Source organism: Miniopterus natalensis, chromosome 20, assembly GCF_054644295.1.
Source record: "Miniopterus natalensis isolate mMinNat1 chromosome 20, mMinNat1.hap1, whole genome shotgun sequence".
Taxonomy (NCBI): Eukaryota; Metazoa; Chordata; class Mammalia; order Chiroptera; family Miniopteridae; genus Miniopterus; species Miniopterus natalensis.
Window position 1 is genome coordinate 15,203,947 of NC_142100.1, and position 20,650 is coordinate 15,224,596.

The 20,650-nt window shown below is 42.4% G+C and overlaps 1 protein-coding gene across 2 annotated transcripts in view; it reads right to left on the reverse strand.

Moving 5' to 3' along the window:
- DRG1 (developmentally regulated GTP binding protein 1) overlaps positions 1–20,650 on the reverse strand; it is a 35,774-nt gene that overhangs the window by 14,046 nt on the left and 1,078 nt on the right. Inside the window, exon 2 of one of the 2 annotated variants that reach the window (XM_016198545.2) lies at positions 15,193–15,252. The gene's annotated coding sequence lies outside the window, so the exon portion shown is untranslated. Of the gene's footprint in view, positions 1–15,192; positions 16,388–20,650 lie in introns of those variants that run through there. The other variant, XM_087828629.1, reaches the window with a different exon arrangement.

Here is a 20,650-nt window from a genome sequence, read left to right on the forward strand (position 1 = left end):
ATCCATTGGGAATGGCAGGCCAGGCTTAACCCACATGGCTGGCCTCCACTCAGCCCCAGGAGGGAAGTTTATTTATTTAAATTTGTAAGTAAGAACAATTCCAACTTGCCAGAGACAGAAAAGAAGGTTTTATTGAGCATAAAGGAGGGAATGGAGAAAGGAAAGCTTTTATACAAGGTCCCTAAAGGGCCCAGGAGTTTGGTTCTTCTTTTCTTTAACCTCAGCCCTTTCATAAATAAATTAAGGGGCGATGAGGTAATTAGATCCCGAACCATCAGTAATGGAGGAGGGAAGAAGGGGAGAGGAAGTCCAGCTGGAATGGGATATGATCATAGATCAGTCTTAAAAGACAGATAAAATCAAATCAGCAGGCCTTCCCTAACTTGGACTACTTAAGGAATTAATTGGTTGACAAGATCAAGGGCATCACTGCTCTGTGAGCAGGTTCTCCTTAGCAAATCTGTCATGGGAGACTAGCTGAGTTAACTACTTCATTGCTCAAAGACATCCCAGGATCCGTGTTGGGGGCCCCAAGCTGTGGAGGGTGTGCCAGAGGGCAATATTCACCTCCCCCTGGGTCCTGGGTGGCGATCTTATCCACCCAACAAATATTTACTGCACTCCGACTGCTGCCTGGCACTGTACCAGGATGGGACAGAGCGAAGAGTAAATCAGAGACACTGTCCTTGAACTTAAGAAGTTTCTAGGTTGGGAGGCCAAGGCCAGGCCTTCAAGCTTTAGGCTCCTAAGAACCATAGCTAGCCCAGGTCTACTTGGTGCTAACCACAACAGAGGGCCTGTTTTGCAAGATGACTGAACCACTAGTATCTTGGCACTGTGTTTCTAATAAATAAAAATTAAAAATGAAACGGAGGAAAGACAGAACAGCTTTATTTCTTGCTGGGACACTAACCACTCTGAAGTAATTATACTTCTTCAGACTTGGTTTTTTCTGCTCAGTATACTATTCTCCCACTCTTTCTCTTCACCACCCATATCTGGCTAAGTTCCCCTCATCTTCATGGTTTTCCAATCTATACCATCTCTAAGAAGCATTCCTTGGCTCGGTAGGGGCCCACCTCTGGCTTCCTCCCTCATAGCTTCTCGCCCCAGCAGAGTGCAATCGCTCTGCTTGTTGACTTGTGTGACTCACCACTAACCCCTGAGCCCACGAGGGAGGAGCAGGATGTATTTCCAGCACCAGTATAAGCGCAGCTACAGCAAGCTCTTGAAACATACTTATTAAACAAATAGAAATAAAAGCAAGGAGGCCAAAAAAAGGTTAAAGAAGCAGAAAAGGTATTTAATTTTTTCTTCTTCTAAGTGAGCATTTATACCTTATTACAGACACCATAGAAATTGAGAGCTAAAACACCTGGGTCTGGTTGATAGCATGAGAAATAAAAGGTTAATGACACATGAAAAATCCATGTTATCACTTTTTTAAGTTTAGCTTCTAAACTTCCAGGATAGTGTAGCAGTAAAGAGTGGGAAGCCCTAGATGAAGGATAGTTATTAATACCATCAGTGAGTGATGAATGTTTTGCTTTTAGAAAGGAAATTCTCAAGAATGTGTGTATATCTGGAGTACGATGAAGACAGTTCTCTAAAAATACTTTGTCTCAAGTCTTCACTAAATCAAAGTCTGCTCCTTTGTTCATTCGAGTGTCTAATTCCTTGACCCATATAGTACTTCTAGTCCTTTCATCTCAGTATCCATTATGTGTCAGGGACTGTGCTAGGCTATGGGAATACAAGGACAAGATACCTTCCCCCCACCCCAAGACAAGAGGAGAGGGGTGAAGATATGCAAACACCCAAACCTCAGTGATACAAAGCCCAGTGAGGTGTCAGAAAAGATATAAACAAGGTAGCTTGTGAGGTTCAAAGGAAGAAGCTCTGACATCTGGTTTGGGTCAGAAAAGGCCTCTGGAATAGATGGGCCTGGGAAGACGGAGAAAAAAGAAAGAAACCAGCTCAGGCAGGTAAGCAGAAGCAGAGCAGAGAAGCACAGCACACATCTGTGGTCTCCACAAGTGACAGTGAGATGGAGTGAGAGTGTAGATGTTAAGGACATCCCCAAACAGAAAATCGTTCCTGATCATCAACACATGTCCTGCTCACCTGAGACTGTGGATATGGTCAACATGGCCACTCATTTTTTGGTTAAAGAGCAAAATACTACTTTGCTCAAAGATAATTCACTTTCCTTCCTTAGCCTTCTTTTGAGAAAGTTGTAAAAATGTCAAAAAACTTGTATTGTTTGTTCTAAATAGGCTCAAAACAACTGAACCAAAAAGAAGTCTAATTAAAACCCTGGACTAGAAATGTCAGTCTAGTTCAGCATTGAGAGCTGGGGAGAATAGAAAAATAAATGTGCTCTAAAGGCTTAGATATTATTTAATTGTGACATTTTAATAAATATACATTTGATTATGATGTTAGCATTGGGAAGGTAACCATGGTAGAATTGAAAAGAACAGTAGAGCCCTGGCTGGTATGGCTAAGTTGGTTGGAGCATCGTCCCATATACTGGAAGGTCGGAGGTTTGATTCCTGGTCGGGACACATACCCAGGTTGCAGGTTCAATCCCCGATCAATGATTCACTCTCGCGTCGATCTTTCTCTCTCTCAAATCAATAACAAGCATGTCCTCGGATGAGGATTTTTAAAAAGAGAGAGAAGTACAGTAGAGCTTCTAAAATAACGGAGTATCAGGAAATGTGATTAAGGCAGCAAAAGCAAGGAAAGGAGTAGGAGGAAATAATAAAGTAAAATAAATAATAAACATAAAAATAGGATGAAAGAAATGGCATCTAATATATGTGATTATACAATAAATTCTGAATTCTGCTCTCAAAAACAGACATTGTTAAATTGGATTTTTTTAAAAAATCTAGCTGGATCTTAAATATGAAAACAAAACAAAACACCTAAACAATGTGACAAAGAAAGGTTAAAAATAAAAGAATGAAAATAGATTGATAAATGGTCAAAGATATGCCAGATAAATGAAAACGAAAAGAAAGCAGCATCATTCATAATAGGTAAAAAAAATAGAAATAACCCAAATGCCCATCAACTAATGAATGGATAAGTAAAATGTGCTACATCCATAAAATGGAGTCTTACTCAGCAATAAAAAGGAATGGAATCTTTTTCAGCAATGTACTGACACTTGCTACAATATACATGAATCCTAAAAACATTATGTTGAGGGAAAGAAGCCAGTCACAAAAGACCACATATTATATGATTGCATTTATATGAAATATCCAGAAGAGGCACATTTATAGAGACAGAAAGTAGATTAATGACTGCCTAGGACTTGGGGGGCATGGGGATAACTGTCAAAAGGTACAGGTTTCTTGCCTGGCTGGGCGTGGCTCAGTGGTTAAAGGGTCGACCTAGGATCCAGGCGATCAGGGCTCGATTCCCGGTCAGGGCACATGCCCGGGTTGTGGGCTGCAGCTGATCAATGGCTCTCTCATCATTGATGTTTCTCTCTCTCTCTCTCCCTCTCCTTTCCTCTCTCTGAAATCAATAAAGATATTTTTTTTTAAAAAAAAAAAGGTATAGGTTTCTTAAACAAAAACAAAATTTTTTAAAAAAAGGTATGGGTTTCTTTTTGAGGTAATAAAAATGTTATAAAATTGTGGTGGTAGCCTGCACAACCTTGTGAATATACTAAAAACCATTTACTGGTAGTAAAAAAAAAGCACGAGAATATTTTTTACATCTTCCAAATAATCCAAATAGTAGAAATTACATAGGCTGCATTCTCTGAACATAATCCAATAAAATTAAATATCAGCAGCAAAGATATGAGAAAAGGTAACCACTTGGAAATCAAGAAACACTCTCCTAAATAAATAAAAACAAAAAGTAAAATTTCAAATCATCTATAATCTTCTGAATAAAATACTTCATTCCAAAACCACAGGAATACTGCTAAAACTGTACTCAGGAAATTGTGTAGTCTTAAAGGATCTTATTCTTTTTTAAAAAAGACAGATGAATTAAATATTCAAATTTTAAAATTCATACAAGAAAACGAAAATAAATAGTAAAAGTAAACCAAAATGAAGTAGAAAGTAAATTCTTAAAAATAAATAAATCTAAAATGTAAAAAAAAATAACAATTTGTCAAAAGTAGGTGAAAGGATTTGAAAGGACCAATACAATAGAAAGGAAAAACAGCCTGGCAGGCCTGAGTAAGGGGTAAAGGATAAAAAAATAATAATAATAAGCAATAATCGTAAATAAGAAAGGCAATATAACCACTAATAATAGCAATTAAAAGAGTTACAGAAGCTGTGGCCAGTACGGCTGGTTGGTTGGGGCGTCAGCGGCTCCAAAACAAGTGAGGTTCGATTCCCAGCTGGGGCGCCTCTGGGGGGCAGCCAACTGATGCTCCTCCCCTACATCAGTGTGTCTATCTCCCCTCTCTCTCCCTTCCTCTCCCTCTAAAAAGATCAATAAACATGTCCTCCGGTGAGGATTTGATGAAAAAAAAAAAAGAATTACAAAAGGCTGTATGTTAACTCTATAGCAAATAATTAGAAAAGTCCCTGGGAAATAATGACTTCCTGGCAAAAATAAATAAAATACTCTAATTCCCTCAAGAAGAGAAAGAGGCCTAAATGGTCTAATAACTATAAAAGAGATTGAAACTTAAGTAGCAATCATTTTAGAAGGCACACGTTTCAGATTGTTTACAGCTGAGATGTCTTCAATCTTGAAGAACAAGAACTTACGTTGGGGGTAACAGATGCGTTTCTTATCTTCATTTCTTCATTGCTATGATGGTTCCAGGGTATATGCGTAAAGCAAAACCCATCCATTGTACGCTTTAAATACGTACAATGTATTGTATGTTCATTATACCTCTAAAAAGATGTTCACAAAATGGCAAAGAAAGTAGGACTTGAGATAATGACCAACGAACCCTCTAATTCTACACAACTGGAAAACTGAACTGAATCAGCAACTGTTTTCAGGCCTTGGAAAACGGGAAACATAGACTCTGATCCTTGAGAAAAGGGAAAGAGGCAAGATGAGCTCCGTGTTTGTCCTGGCTTCCTGCCTGGGGACAGTTTCCCAGCTACCAGGAGAGAGGTGAATCCCAAGCAAAGGCCCCGTCTTCCTGAGCTGAAGTGACAGAAGCCACTGCTTGGGGCTGCTGAAGCAGCAGGAGTGTGCAGGTCAGGGTTCAGAAGAGGAGTGCAGAGCACCACAGGGGTAGATGGGGAAAAACGGGTGGAAGGAGGCAGAGGTCTCTACAGAGGAAGCTCTCCGAGTTTTTGGTCAAAGAAGGTTGGGGTGTGGGCTGTACATGTACAGAGTGAGACTCTGGGGAGCTCAGCTCAGAGCCACTGCTCCGGGCTGAGAGCCGACTAGAAATACCAGAGTTTGCCCAGTGTTGGAACACGCAGGGGTTCAAGCCCAGCCAGAGTGGACGTACTAAGCATTCTGGGCATTCAGTTGAGACCCCCCAAAAGGCCATGCTTTAGGATTAAGGACTAAGTCCTAGTGTAAGGGCCATGTCCTAGGACTAAAGACAAAACCAAAAGACACTCTCCTAAACAAAACTTAAAACCAAACCTACTTAAATGGCCAGCCTTTTTTAAAACAAACCAAAACAAAAAACCTGATAGGAACAGGGTTTACCAGTAATTTAACCACTTTCCAGGGAAAACACACACACACACACACACACACACACAAACAACAAAGAAACTCCACCTCAAAACCCTTGAAAGAACACAACAAGCCCAGCTGGTGTGGCTCAGCAGTTGAGCACCAACCTATGATCCCGGAGACCGTGGTTCGATTCCTGGTCAGGGCACAGGCCCGGGTTGGGGCTCGATCCCCAGCAGACGGCATGCAGGAGGCAACCCATCGACGACTCTCATCTTTGATGTTTCTCTCTCCCTCTCCCTCTCCTTTCCTCTGGGTGAGAGAAGCCTTCCAAAATAAGGCAAACCCAGGCCTTAACGGAAATGACTGGCAATTTTAACTTAAAAAAAACCCCATATTTTCTTTACTGAAGAAGACACCAAAAACAAAGTAAGAAATAAATGAACAATTGGAAAAATATTTCCAACACATATGAAAGACAAAGGTTTACAACGCCTGCTATACAACAAAGCCAGTACAATTGTCATAACAAAAAGATAAACGATTCCACAGAGAAGGGAGCAAAGGATATGAACAGGCAATTCCAAGAAGAGGAAACCCAGAAGGTCAATAAACATATGAAAAACTGCTTACCAAGTCTACTGACCAGGGAAATTACAATGAGAGACACGATGAGATAGCATTTTGTTCCTATCATATTGATAAAAATAGAGCAGTGGCATCAAGTGCTGGTAAGAATGTGGGAAAAGGGCGACCCTTATTCCTCGCTACTAGAAAGGTGAATTGTGACAATCCTTTTGGAAACAAGGTGGTAATATTTACTAAAATTTAAGACATACATGCCCTTTGACCCTGCATTCCCACTTTGGGGAAACTATGCTATAATTCCTATATAAGTACAAGAATGTTTATGGCAGTATTGTTTATAGTTTAAAAAAAAAAAAAAAAAAAGAGCCTGAAACAAGCCAATGTCCATCAGTAGGGGAACAGTAGAATTCAATATGCATATGGAATAATATTAATGGAACAATATGGAATATTACATAGCTAGTAAAAAACAATGCATCAGATCCTTATTTTTTTCTAGGAAGGATATACATAATACTTTATTTTTAGGTGAAAAATCAATTTATAGAATAATATATACAGTTTACTTAATTTCTATAAAAATACAAAAAGCCCCATCCAATAAAATCCTATTACTACAAGCTCCCCTTGGCCAAAGCTGGAACAATTTGAGCAACAAGATGATAAGGAAATATTGGATTATAACCCAAAGTATAAATTATAAATATCCATGAGTCCAAACTGATATAAATGATTGAACAAATCAATCAATAAATGGGGAAGGCCTGGCCAGGTGGCTCAGTTGGTTGGAGCATCACCTTGTGCACCGAAAGGTTGCGAGTTCCATTCCTGGCCAGGGCACATACCTATGTTGCAGGTTCGATTCCCGGTCAGGGTAGGTGTGGGAGGCAACCAATGGATGTTTCTCTCTCACATCAATGTTTCTCTCTCTCTCTTCCTCTCTCTAAAAATCAATAAGCATATCCTCAGGAGAGGATTAACAAAAAAACAAAACTGGCATTGCATAATATAAACACAAATGGTAAAATTCATGCTAATAATTTAAAATTTTATTTTTTCTTGTCTTTAGAATGACATTAAATAGCAAATAAAAAGCATCGGGACAAGTCAAGAGAGAGAGACCCCAGAAGAAAGGAAAAAGCTTTAGATGTTATTACTTTCAACAGCATTTTCCCTCTACTTTTTGTACAAGGGGCCCCACATTTTCATTTTGCACAGGATCCCACAAATTTTATAGCCGGCCCTGGGAGCAGCCAAGAGAGAAATCCTAGGATCTCTGCTTTTGAAAGAGGGGCTCAAGGTATAAGAAAAGAAAAAACCTAGCTGAGGCAGCAGCGCCATTTATTTAGTTTTAGTACAAGATGATAGTAGCAGCAACACGTGCCTGGACGTGTTAAAAGCTGATACCCAGCATTTTTCTTAATTTGCCTTTGTCTGTTCTACTCTGAGTTTTTGTGTGTTTTTTTTAATATATCTTTATTGATTTCAGAGAGAGGAAAGGAGAGGGAGAGAGAGAGACAGAAACATCAATGATGAGAGAGTCACTGATCGAGCCCGCAACCCAGGCATGTGCCCTGGCCGGGAATCGAACCCTGATTGCCTGGATCCTAGGTCGACGCTTAACCGTTGAGCCACGCCTGGCCGGGCTACTCTGAGTTTTTTAATTATTATTGATTTTAGAAGAGCAAGAAGAAAGGAGGGAGGGAGAGAGAGGGTGGGGAGAGAGAGAGAGAGAGAAACATAGATTTGTTGTTCCACTTACTTAGCATTCATTGGTTAATTCTTGCATGTGCCCCGACCAGAGATCAAACCCTAAACCTTGGCCTATCGGGACAACACTCCAACCAACTGAGCTACCAGGCCAGGGCTACTCTAAGTTTTTTGGTTTGTTTGTTTTAAACATCCAGAGAAACAGAAGCTCTTGGTAGTTAATTCAGACTATCTAATGAAGCAATGTGTGAAAATTTTCTTTTGCTGCTCACTGAAATCCCCCACTACTCCCAGAAGTAAGAGCAGCTGGTCTGAAAGAGGGTGTCCTTTTCTTAGGAGGCAAAAACTGAGGCTCAAAGAGAGGAGGTGCCCCATCCACAGTGGCCCAGCTAGTAAATGGAAGAATCGGAACTTGGCTCCGCACGGAATGTGTTCCCTTCATGTCTTCGGCAGAACCATTAATAACACGACAAGCCAAGGCAGACCCTGGAGAGCATCACAAGTGTGTCTGGCCCAGATTCCACCCCATAATGACAGGCCTCGGAGGCTGCTTGGGAAATCCCAACCGGATATCAATTTCACCACTGTCAATGGTCTTCATAATATTTTTGTTTTAAAAAATGATGACTTGGAGTAAGGAGATCAAATACATTATTAGTTCCTGTGATCTCAACTCTCAGATGAATTCCTTCAATTTAGTAGCTCCTAATGCAGTCAGATGGAAGTTCCAAAGCAGGCTGTGTCAGAAAGAACAGATTTCTAAATGAACTGGACTGATAGAAACACAATACTGGGGGCAGGGGTGGGCGGGATCTACAGAGCAGAGATGATATCTGATCATCTCTGGATGGTCAGGGCCTGGCACAGCTCAAGGTAATTGCTCAATATGCTGGCCAAATTGAATTAGTCAGTGTGCAGCTTTCTAATCCTGATGTCCTTAAAAGAAAAAGACACCCCAGTTTTTCTGGGGCTTTAGTGGAAGATAGTAAAGCTAGCCCCTCATTTATGAAGATGTTTTCAAGCTGATGTTTTCATGACATGTAATTGCATCAGGAAGATCCCTCATCTTGTGAGGTATCTGCCCGGTTCATAACAACCCACATTTTCTGAGAACTGCCCTCTACACACAGTGTGGTTCAGGGCAGCCATTTGGTAGGACAGGACCCCTCCCTTTCTCCTGGACACAGGGGGATGGTACCAGGGTTTATAAGGGACCTGAGCTGGTCTCATCCAATTTTCTCTCTGAAAGATTCAGCATTGGAGCTCAGCAGTTCCAGTTGGTTTGTAGAGTAGATGGAATGAGGCACATGACAAAATTTAGGAACAACAGTACAGCCATCTTCTGCCATGTGCCCGGGTAGATAGAGAAGGCCAATCTGTAGAATGCAAGATTGCTCAAGAGAAGGAAACGAGGGCTGGCTCCCGGCAGCTGTGTTTGTACCATGGGATCCTGTCTTTGACCGTAACTGACTGGACCTTCGTGGCAGTGGATCCAAGTCTAGCCACTTCTAGTCCTTCCCCTGGGGAACTTGGTGAGAGGTCCAGTCTTTCTGTGTGGCTGGAACTACACATGTGACACTGGAGAGCTGGGGAACGGAATGTCTTCTCTCCATCCAGACCAGAGAAGCACAAATCTTGTCTGCAGCCTGAGAAAAACACACTGGAGACAAATTATGGACAGAAAGGATTTCCTTGATCCCCAAAGTATTCTCCCTTCTTTTGGGCCTGCTGCCATTCCTGTTTGTGGGTTCCAGAGGACACTTTTGTGTCTTTTAAATAAAGTTCTTTTTTATTTACAGAGCTTGAGTTGACTTTGTTATTTGCAACCAAAAGAGCTCTAACTGATTTTCAGGACTCCTGACTCTTTCCCAGGCCTCCTGAGGCCCCATTACTTGTGGGTTCAGTGAGATGTGACAGTGCCCTTCCGGTAAATTCATATTCTCTTCACTTAAGCTAGTTTGAATAGATCTTTGCAAAGAGCTTTGACTAAAACAACATATGCCTGTGTGCATGTGGAAGTCAACATCAGACAAAGCTCCCCCAGCCCTATTCAAGTTGTCATTTCATGTCTGTTTTTACTGGCCTCTCTGCAACTTACTCAATCTTTAGATGCCACATGTGCATGCCTAGGAGAACGCAGGAAGTGACAGGAGGTTTCCCCTAAGGAAGCAAAGAACAAGACTTAGGAGGATCTAGGTTTGAGTCTTGGCTCCATGCTTTAGCTTCAGACTTTGGGCAAGTCCTAGACCTTCCTTTAACCTCAGTCTGTGCATCTCTAAAATGGGAGTAATAATCCTCACTTTCCCAATCACACAGACTTGTTGGGTGGTCAAAGAGTATAAGAGATTCAACAGTGTAAAGAACTTATTTTATAATGACTACAAAGTGAATAGATGGTTATGTAGAACATTATGAAAATTAAGAATAACATGAAAGGGAAGTAAAAAAAGCTCTTGTAATTCTGCCCCCCAACTAAATTTCCCCTGGTAAGATTTTACTATACTTCTTCAAATCTTTTTTCTCTATGTACTTTCTTTTTTCCTGACAAAAATGGGATCCTACTGTTTTGTATGAAGTAGGATGTCTACTCTTTTAACTCAACAACAACTTGTGAATATTTTTCAAAATTATTCCAGTTCATTTTGAATGGCAGCATAGTTTCATCCAAGAGATGAATCTTACAACTGTTCCCCATTCACTTCAAGATCCCATGCTGGACACTAAGGCAGGTTAATGGAGGGAGAGATCAAAGATACTGGAGTAAAGGCCAGAGATCTAGAAAGACTTCATTCCACTTGAACTTTGAATGTGTTTGTGAATGTATTACCTATTCAAATGAACAGATGGATGAAAGTCTTCAGAGGCGCTGAAATCTGAGCTGACTATTGAAAACAAGCAGGATGTTTTTTAGAAGAGAAAATGTAGGGAAAGGGGAATTCTTAATAAAGGAAGTGAAGCAATGGTGTAGAGGAATGAAACAAAAGTGGATTATGGGACAGATTTATATAGCTAGAAAAAGGTCTAACATCAGGAGCTGGCAAGTGCAAAGTGAAGATTTGAACCCAGGCCTGCCTGGTTCCTCAGTGCTCCCTAGTAACCACTATCCCTTTAGCAGGGATCTGGGTCCCCCTGGATTTGGGGCAGATTGCTTCCCAATCTGGGTCTCTGTCCAGGCTTACTTCCTGTGAATCCAAGTTCTGACTTACCACAAAAATGTTTGTTGACCACCCAGAGTCTGGTGGGTCAGATGAGCCTTCTATATAGGTGGGGGCTTTTGCAGGGGTTTCTAGGACTTTCTAAGAAAGCTCTGAGTTTCTAGGAAGCTACCAGGGACTGGTTTTGAGGCCCAGGCCCCATCTCAGAGCACTTCTGTGGTGGGGGTACAGCCTGCAGGCTCAAAGCATTTGACCTGGCTGCCCAGGGTCATATATTATATCCCATTGGCAGAGAAGGGCCCACCTGGGAATCCTGGGGGCAATTTCCAGGCACATAAAATGGCAAATGTGAGTCAGAGCACTTCTCTGAGAGGAGCTATTCCAGGGATGATAAACTGGGCCCACTTGCTTGTTCCATTTCACCAGCACGTTTATTGAAAAGTTCGGACTACTTACCGAACACTTAAATATGGGAAATTTTCTAGGTTTCTAGATGCTCATTGTTAGATGGGCCAGGTACAGAAACCCAGTTACAGAAACCCACCAGGGCAGAAAGCCCCGGATGCCTAGCAAGAGACAAAACTGGGAAAACCACCTTGTCCCCAGGGCAACCTATCTTCCCCCAGCATATCGCTGGACATGGGGTTTAGACCCCCTGAGCTTTTCCTCCCTCAAGATAACATCTAGGACTCAGCTGTATTTTAGCTCCAGGCCCAGCAAAACCAGAGAAGTGGCACTTTAGTTGCCTCAGGACCAGCTACATTGATTAATGACCCCCTGCCCTGGCACCGACCAATCAGTGGAGACCACCACCCTGAAAGAGCGCACCTGGAAAGCTCATGAATAGTCTATTGAGACCCTCCCCTGAGGCCTCCCTTAAGATTTCCACCTGCAAGAAAGAGATAAATATTCTCAGGACAAAGGACTCAGGCATGCTCCCCACCAGGGGAGCACTCCAGCACCGCCATCTCTATCCCTCTTCTTCCCTCTGAGGGGACCCCACGAGAGACTTGCAACCAGGGGAGCAATGGGCAGTGGCAGCTCATCCTGAGCTTACCCCCTGAACCTGTCTCCAAGGTCCCTGAAACAGCCCAGCCTCAGCTCTCCTGTTACATCTTCTATGCACCTTCCTTGTTTCACCATCCTAAACATATTTTTGCTGCCATCATGGACCCAGTACCTTTTGACTCAGTGCTGTGTAGCCCTTCTCTTTATTTATTTTTTAATCCTCGCTTGAGGATATTTCTTTCATTGCTTTTCAGAGAGAGTAGAAGGAAGAGAGAAACATCGATGTGAGAGAGACACATCGATTGGTCGCCTTCCTCACTCACCCCAACCAGGGTCAGGGATGGAGCCTGCAACCGAGGTGCTTGCCCTTGGCCCGAACTGAACCCAGGACCCTTCAGTCTGCGGGCTGACGCTCTAACCACTGAGCAAACCAGCTAAGGCGAGCCCTTCTCTTTGGATATCCCCGTGCCCCATCCCCTTTCCTTAAATAAATTCAGTTTTTCTTTAGTCATCATCTGAGATGCTACTTACCCGCCTAAGCACGGCCAACCTTAACCTTTCACACTAGAAATGGAGACAGTTTGTGGCGCCAATGGTGTTTTCACAAGGAGTTTTCTCCTGGGTGTCGGAGATAAGTAGACTTTGGGCAGGGGGCTTAAAACAACAGAAATTTATTCAGAAGTCTAAAATTTAGATTTTAAAATAAGAATAACTATATAAATTACCGGAGCTTATCTAAATAAACTGGCTCAGGAAGTTGGGGTGTCATTCTAAGGCCATTAATGGTGAGTCATAGTTGAGGATACAAGCAGAAGCTTTCAGTTCAAGATACTCATTTACAAAAAACACTGCCAAGCCCCTTGAGGTTCCTTCCTAGGGAGACCCCCCAGCTCCCATCTGTGCAGACCTCACATTGCATGATGCACATGGAGAAGCTGGAAAGTCAAGGGGATGGAGCAAACCCACATCCTCAGGACTTCGGGCAGGTCTCACTTGATTCTGAAAATCCATTTCTAGCAACTGAGGTACGGAAAATAGGAACAGCATCAGCTTCTTGTCAGACAAGGAGGTCTGAACCCATTTCCAAGTTATGAGATTTGGGGGAATTTAATTCTCAAGGCCTAGAGGGTTCTTACAGAAATTAGTGAGAATATTATTATGCGTATTGTAAATGCTTAACCAAACGGTAGCTATTTTGTTGTTGTTGTTTGCAAGTCAGTGTTAAATGCTGTGATGAGGGAAGCATCAGAATTAGATCATATCAGGGAAGATGGAGGATCAGGGTGGGCTTCCTACAAGTTATAGCCAAATTCTGAGTGGTAAAAAAGAAAGGCCCCAGGGTATTTCTTTTCTGGCAGCTGGTCCTTTCTGAGTAAGCATGTAGCATATTGCAGTGCCAGGTGATTCCCAAACCCTTGGGGGTGGAAATGGGATGGACCGGGGGAGGGGGAGGGGAGGAGGAGGAGAAAGGGAGTGAAGGGGTGGGTGGAGTGTCAGGTTACTTGAGATTCTGGAGGCACCAGCCCAGGGGGAACTGCTCTTGGACTCCTGGCATAGGTAGGCTCTCAACCTTCACCTCAGGCACAGGAGTCCTGGTTTTCTGGCCAACGCTTTTGCTTCAAAAGAAACACATACTAGTAGTTGGACCTTGGAAACTAGCTGGAATCTCTGTCTTTGTGACCCTTGTTAAGTCCCTTCCTCTCTCTAGGATTCAGTTTCCTCACCTGTAAAATGAGAGAGTTGACCTAGATCAAGGTCTCAAACTCAGGTAACTCCAGGGCCCAGTGTAACTTGGTGGGGTGTGTGGGCCAAATGGGAACTCCAGAGCTGAGGAAGTGACCGCAGCAAAGGGGCAGCCAGAGCCCAGCGCGTCGTGGGAATGTGGGCCCAGTATTGTCAGGTCTTCCCACTTTTCATGAGTGAGAGGTTAAGGTTGGTGGTGCGCACCGGAGGCTAAATATCCATCTCAGATGGTGAATAAAGAAAAATTAAATTTATTTAAGGAAACGGGGATAGGGGTGGAGATATCCAAAGGGAAGGGCTACACAGCACTGAGTCAAAGGGTATTATACATAGTCCAATGTATAAAAACAGATGCTTGTTTTAAAACTTCTGTTACATTTGATGTGCAAAGATGTCTATCTCAGTGCTGACTATAAAAACAAAGAAAAGTAAAAGAATACAACCTAAATGTCCAACATAGAAAACCCATTAAAGATTCAAGGTACAACAGTCCACCTGGTAGGTAAGCTTTACAGCAGTGAAAACAATATGTACTTATTTTATTATTATTATTATTGATTTTTAGAGAGAGAGAGGAAGGGGGGGAAGAGAGAGAAACATCGATGTGAGAGGGGAACTTCCATCCCACATCCCGCTCCGGGGATTGAGCCCACAACCTGGGCATGTGCCCTGACTGGGAATCGAACCCGCAACCTTTCCATGCACGGGATGACACCCAACCAACTGAGCCACACCAGCCAGGGCTACTTATTTTATTTTTAATATTTATGTAATGACTTGAAAAGTACTCATGGATTCTTCCTTGTTTTTCAAATTATACAAGTAATCCCTTTTCATTATAAAAATAAAACACTATAGAAATGTTTAAGGTGAAACGTGAAGCTGCCTACAGACATACCTACCTCCATCTGCGGTGTTCACATGCAGCGTGTTCGTGACATCTGGTACAATGACGAAGCAGGATAAAATTGTATGTATTCATTAGTATTATTTTTTTTAAACTATGTATTGAAATAGAAAAAAGGTATCTGTACAGAAAAAAGGTATCTGTACAGCCATTTTCATAGCAGTGTTATTCACAACAGCTAAAACGTGGAAGCAATCCGAATGCCCATCAATGAGTAAATGGACAAGCAAAACAGGTATGTACACATAATGGAATATTATTCAGCCTTAAAAAGGGAGGAAATTCTGGCATATGCTACAACATGGATGAATCCCAAGGACATTATGCAAGTGAACTAAGCCAATCATAAAAAAAACAACACTGAAACACACACACACACACACACACACACACACACACACAAAACCAAAAACCCCACAGATACTGTATGATTCTACTTACTTGAGGTACTTAGAGTAGTCAAATTCCTAGAGACAGACAGTAGATGGTACTTTCCAGGGTCTGGGGAGAGAAGGGAATGGGGAGTCACTATTTAATGGATATACAGAGTTTCAGTTTTAGAAGATGAAAAGAGCTATCGAGATGGATAGTGGCGATGGTGCCCACCTTATGAATGCATTTAAAACCACGGAACTGTACCCTGAAAAGGGGTTAGGATGATAAATTTCATGTTATGTACATTTCATTATAATTTAAAAAATTGAGGAGGGGGAAGGCTAGACAGAAAGACACCAACATTTTAGTACTTCTGTTTGGATGGTTGGGGCTGTGGGTAATTTTTTGTTTTTCTTTATTTTCCAAATAATTCTTATGGAAAAAATAAACATTAAAAATAAAAATGATAGGGTCTTTTCTTTTTCTTCATCCTACTTAACCCAACCACCAGTGTTAGTTCAAGATTTCGTTTGTGTGCAGTCTGGCTGTATCCAGACCAGGCTGGCCATCTCTGTGGCTAGCCATTATAATGAGAGCTACTCTTGGGTTTTTTTGTTGGTTTTTTGAGCCAGCTCAAAAATAAGGAAATGGAGCCTCAGAGAAGAGCAGTGCTCTGGAAAAAGCCTAAGGTAGAGACCCAGCATGGACATTCTTAAGAGGTCATTTTTGCCCACATCTTGTGGTCTCTCCATTGAGATTAGTTCAGTACGACAAACGTGAAATGTATTGAGTACTGACCATATGCCAGGTTCTGTGTCCTGTGCCAAGGGCGGGGGGACAGGACTGACTCAGGGATCATTCTGCCTTCTCAAGTCTGGTTGTGCTAACTAACACAAAGTGCTGGTGATTGGACCCGGAATCTTCAACTAAAAGCTTAATTCAACCTAAGCACCATCACCTTTGTTCAAGCAACCGAACCTGCTGTTGAACATTTAGATGGTTTCCAGTTTTCATTATTAGAAACAGCGCTCCAGCGAATATTCTGGAACCTATATCTTGGGGCACAGCTGTGCTTATTTCATCCAGATTCCTACAAATTAAATTGCTGGGTCAAAGGGTAAGTGTATTTCCTAGGCTTTTAAAACATTGCCAGGCCACTTTCCAGAAAGTTGCAGCAAGGTACCCTCTCAGCAGCAGGATATGAGAACACTGGGTCCTTCCCTGCTCTAGCCAGCCATGATGGTAGTTTGCAAGATATTTCACAACCTGATAGCCACAAATGATTTTTAAAAATATGCACTGTATTCCTAACATCTAAAACAAAAGAACCTCCTAAAACCTGTTGCCTAGTAGGTTCTCAATATTTACAAGTGCCATGCTGGCCAGTGGAGACACTGTGGGGACGAGATAGTCCCCTCTGTCTAGTGAAAAAAAAAAGACAATTTAAGAGGTAATTATTACCTTGAGGAGCAGTGGTGTCAGAGCTGTTGGGAAAGAGGCAAGGGAAAGCTCAGGGCACTATTGGAAACATAACAGAAGGACCTAACTACTTAGGGTCTCTAGGGCAGCCTCTTCAAGGAAGCTGCATTTAAACAGAGATCAATTAATACTTTGGAAATAGAATTTGGCTTTTACAGGCTCTTTGCATATCCTCTTTTGTGAGTTGCTTGCTTATGTCCTTTGCACATTTCTTCCTATAAGGTATTCTTAAAAAAATTTTTTTTTAAAAATTGAGGTAAAATTCACATAACATAAAATTCACCATGCTAATCATTTTAAAGTGTAATATTCAGTGGCATTTAGTACATTCACAGTGTTTTGCAGTAGGGAGTTCTCTTTTTAAAATTAATTTATTTTGAAAATTTCAAATTCACAAAATGTTTTAAAACCAGTAAAAGAAATATCCTAATTTTCCAGGGTGTTTATTTTTAATTGATCTTTAAGAATTTTTTTATGTTAAGGATGTTGATTCTCTCTGTCAAATGTAGCCATTTTTTTGCAGTTGGTCATTTGCCTTTCGTGTGTGTGTGTGTGTGTGTGTGTGTGTGAGAATGAGAGTGCCATGGTTTATCATCTGCCCTGTTTCCTGCCCCCATGCCACCAGTGGCACCTTAACTCTCCTTCGGTTAATCAGGAACAAAAAAGAAAACCCTCATAGATTTGCATGTAGAAAATATAAAACAACTGCATATGAGAATTTTTTTTCTTTTTTGTTGCTGATTAACTGAAAGGGAGTTAAGGTCTTGCTGGTGACACAGAAGCAGGAAACATGGCCCATGATAAACTGTGGCCCACAGCGTCCCTGTCATCTCTCAAAGACCACAGCACAGACTGGCAGAGATAACCCGGGTTGGGGTTGGGGGGCAGGAACTTCTGAGCCTCTGCCTCTTGCAGGATCCTCGATGAAACTCAAAGAGCTGGGCCTCCAGAACAGGCAGATGATTTAAACACTCTTCCCAGTCACAAAGGAAATTCAATTTCAAAAAACAAAAGCAGCTCAGGGTTCAGCGGAGAGAGCCTGGCCGTTGGAGTCAGGGAGGACTGTGTCTCCACCCTCCACTGTGCAGGCTTGGACGAACCGTCCAACTTCCCAGTTACCTGACCTATAAAAAGCGGGCAATGATCCTCCCCTCAGAGGAAGGTTGGGGGCACTAAGTAAACTCTGGCACAGTTCACCCAGAGCTCCTCTGTCAGCAAGGGCCAGAGGTGCAACCTGAACTCATGTCTGTCTGGCTCCACACCCTGAGCTCTGCTTCTGCACGAGGTGCCAATATTGCTCAATGAATGGTGGTGTCACTATTGTTATTAGGAAGCCAAACACTGCCTAGCACCGAAGAGAGTCAGAGGGAGGTGGGTTAACTTCACATGCCTTCTAAGTAAGCCCGATAAAGGCGAGTGGGGTGTTTCTTGCTGTCTGGCAAAAACAAGGTGCCCCTCTCCCGTGTTTCCCTCCATCACCGCCTCCAGCTGGGTCCCTGGCTCATGGCCAATCACTCAACAAAGCCTGGCAGCCTGGGTTTGCGGGAAGGCCCCACAGGCAGGCTGAGGTCCCGGTGCCACTCTGTCTTTCAGATGCTTTGGGTCATCCCTTCCCCTTCCTCACCTGGCTATGCCTCAGTTTCCTCATCTGTAAAATGAGAATCCCAGAGTGGGTGTTACTAGGATTACAGAGGGTAAACCAAGGACAGTTTTAGTACCATGGCTGGCACAGTGTTCAAAATATGTTTGTTTATTATCAACGCCCTGTCCCTGTTCTCGGGGAACTTTGAATCGCATTAGAAGGAAAATAAATTGTTATGAGACAAGATTACAAAGCAGTATAGAAAACAGGACCCAATTATGTGAAAACAAAAACATACATATTTAGAAAGGGAAAAGGACTGGAAGGAAATGTTGGCAGTGCTTAACTGTTGGTGGTGAACTTACAGAGGAATCTTTTTCTTTCTTTGTTTTCACGTATCTACTACTTCCTCTGCAATGCATTTTTACAATCAAGAAAAGGAAATAAATATTGAATTATGTTGTATACCTAAAACTAATATAATGTTATATGTCAATTATACCTTGATAAAAAAAAGAGCAAAATTTTTAAAAAGTGAATAAATTAAAGCTCTGAGAGCTGAGAGGAGCTATCACTTGGATCTGGGCTCCTGGAAAGGATGCCCCAGGGGAAGTGGGATTTCAGTAGGATTTTTAGTAGGATTTTTCAATGATGGGAGAATTTGAAGAACTGGGGAGGGGAGCCAGGAAAAGCCTTTATTTCTTTGTGGGGTTTTTGTCTATCTCCTCCCCTAGGCTATGGGCTCCTTGAGGGCATGGTCCATGGTCTAGCTTGTTCACTGCTATATTCCTAACAATCTAAAACAAAAAAAACCTCCGAAAACCTGTTGCCTAGTATGTGCTCAATAAATACAGATCTAGCAACTGAATAGCCCTGACAGCTCCACTCAGCCTGGGAGACAAGGATGCTCTCAGTTCATTGTCCAGCTGGTGCACAGCCAAACAGAGGTGCAGTTTCCATGACAACAGAAGGGGCCAGTCAGGCCAGCAGCAGGAGACAGACACAGGGATTGTGAGTGCTGCATCTCTTTGAGGTGCAGCCTGGAAATAGGGAACATGGCGATGGGCTTTTGCCCTTCCTTCCTTCCTTTCCTCCCTTCCTTCCTCCCTCCCTCCCTCCCTCCTTCCATCTGAGGACATTTTTTCTATTGCTTTTCACAGAGAGTGGGAGAGAGAGGGAGGGAGAGAGGGAGAGAGACACATCAATGTGTGAGAGACACATCGATTGGTTTCCTCCCGCATGTGCGTGCTGGACCGGGGCTGGAGATGGGGCCTGCAACCAAGGCACTCGCCCTTGACTGGAATCTAACCTGGGACCCTTCAGTCTGAGGGCCGATGCTCTAACCACTGAGCCAAACCGGCTAGGGTGTTGTAGGCTTTTCAACAGACGTTGAGCGGGGAAAAGGAACTTCATAAATACGGTTAACTCAGTTGCTTACTGGACAGGTTTGTCAAATAAATCAATAAATGCTCAAGAGGATAGTTGGGTCTTTAATGGCAGGTGAAAGGCTCTTAGTACATGGAAGGCCAGAAACTCAGGAAAGTGTGGTTCTAGTCTGGACCCTGCTGTGTGACCTTAGGCAAGTTACTTAACCTCTCTGGGCCTCACCATGTTTATTCATAAAATGGGAGGTTTAACTAGCTCTAAAATTACTTACAAAAAACACCTGTGTGGTAGGAATGTAAAATGGTATAGCTGCTGTTTTCAACAGTTTGGGGGCTCCTCAAAAAGTTAAACATAGTAATATCATATGACCCAGCAATTCCACTTGTAGGTATATACCCAAGAGAATTGAAAACAGGTACTTAAACAAATACTTGTACTCGAATATGCATACCAGCACTATTCTCAATAGCCAAAGTGCCATGAATGGATGAATCAAGAAAAGGTGGGGTACCCATACAGTGGAATTCAGCCATATAAAGGAATAAAGTACTGATACCTGGAAAAAATTATAAGTAAAAGAAGCCAGACTCAATAGTTCAAATATTGTATGATTCTATTTATATTAACTATCTAGAGCAGGGAAACCCATAGAGACAGAATGCAGACTGGTGGTTGCCAGAGACTGGAGGAAAGGACTGGGTAGTGACTGCCTAGGGTACACAATTTTCTTTTGTGGTAACAAATGTTTTGGAACTTGATAGAGGTGTTGCTTGCACCACAGTGTGAATGTAATACATGCTAACGAATTACACACTAAAATGGTTAAATTTTATGTGAATTTCACCTCAATTAAAAAAAATTAAGTGTCCTGTAAGCATGCCCTGTAGCCTGAAGTTATAGAATGGAATTCTGGGAGCCTAAGAGATGGGCAAGGCTGAAGGTCAAGAGATCATTATAGCATGCTCCCCCCCCCCCCCAATTATACTGCTAAGGTGACATGCAGCTGAGGACAGAACTTGAATCTGGATCTCTGGCTGTATCGCCATGGTGGCACCCTAGACCACTCAAGTTCCCTCA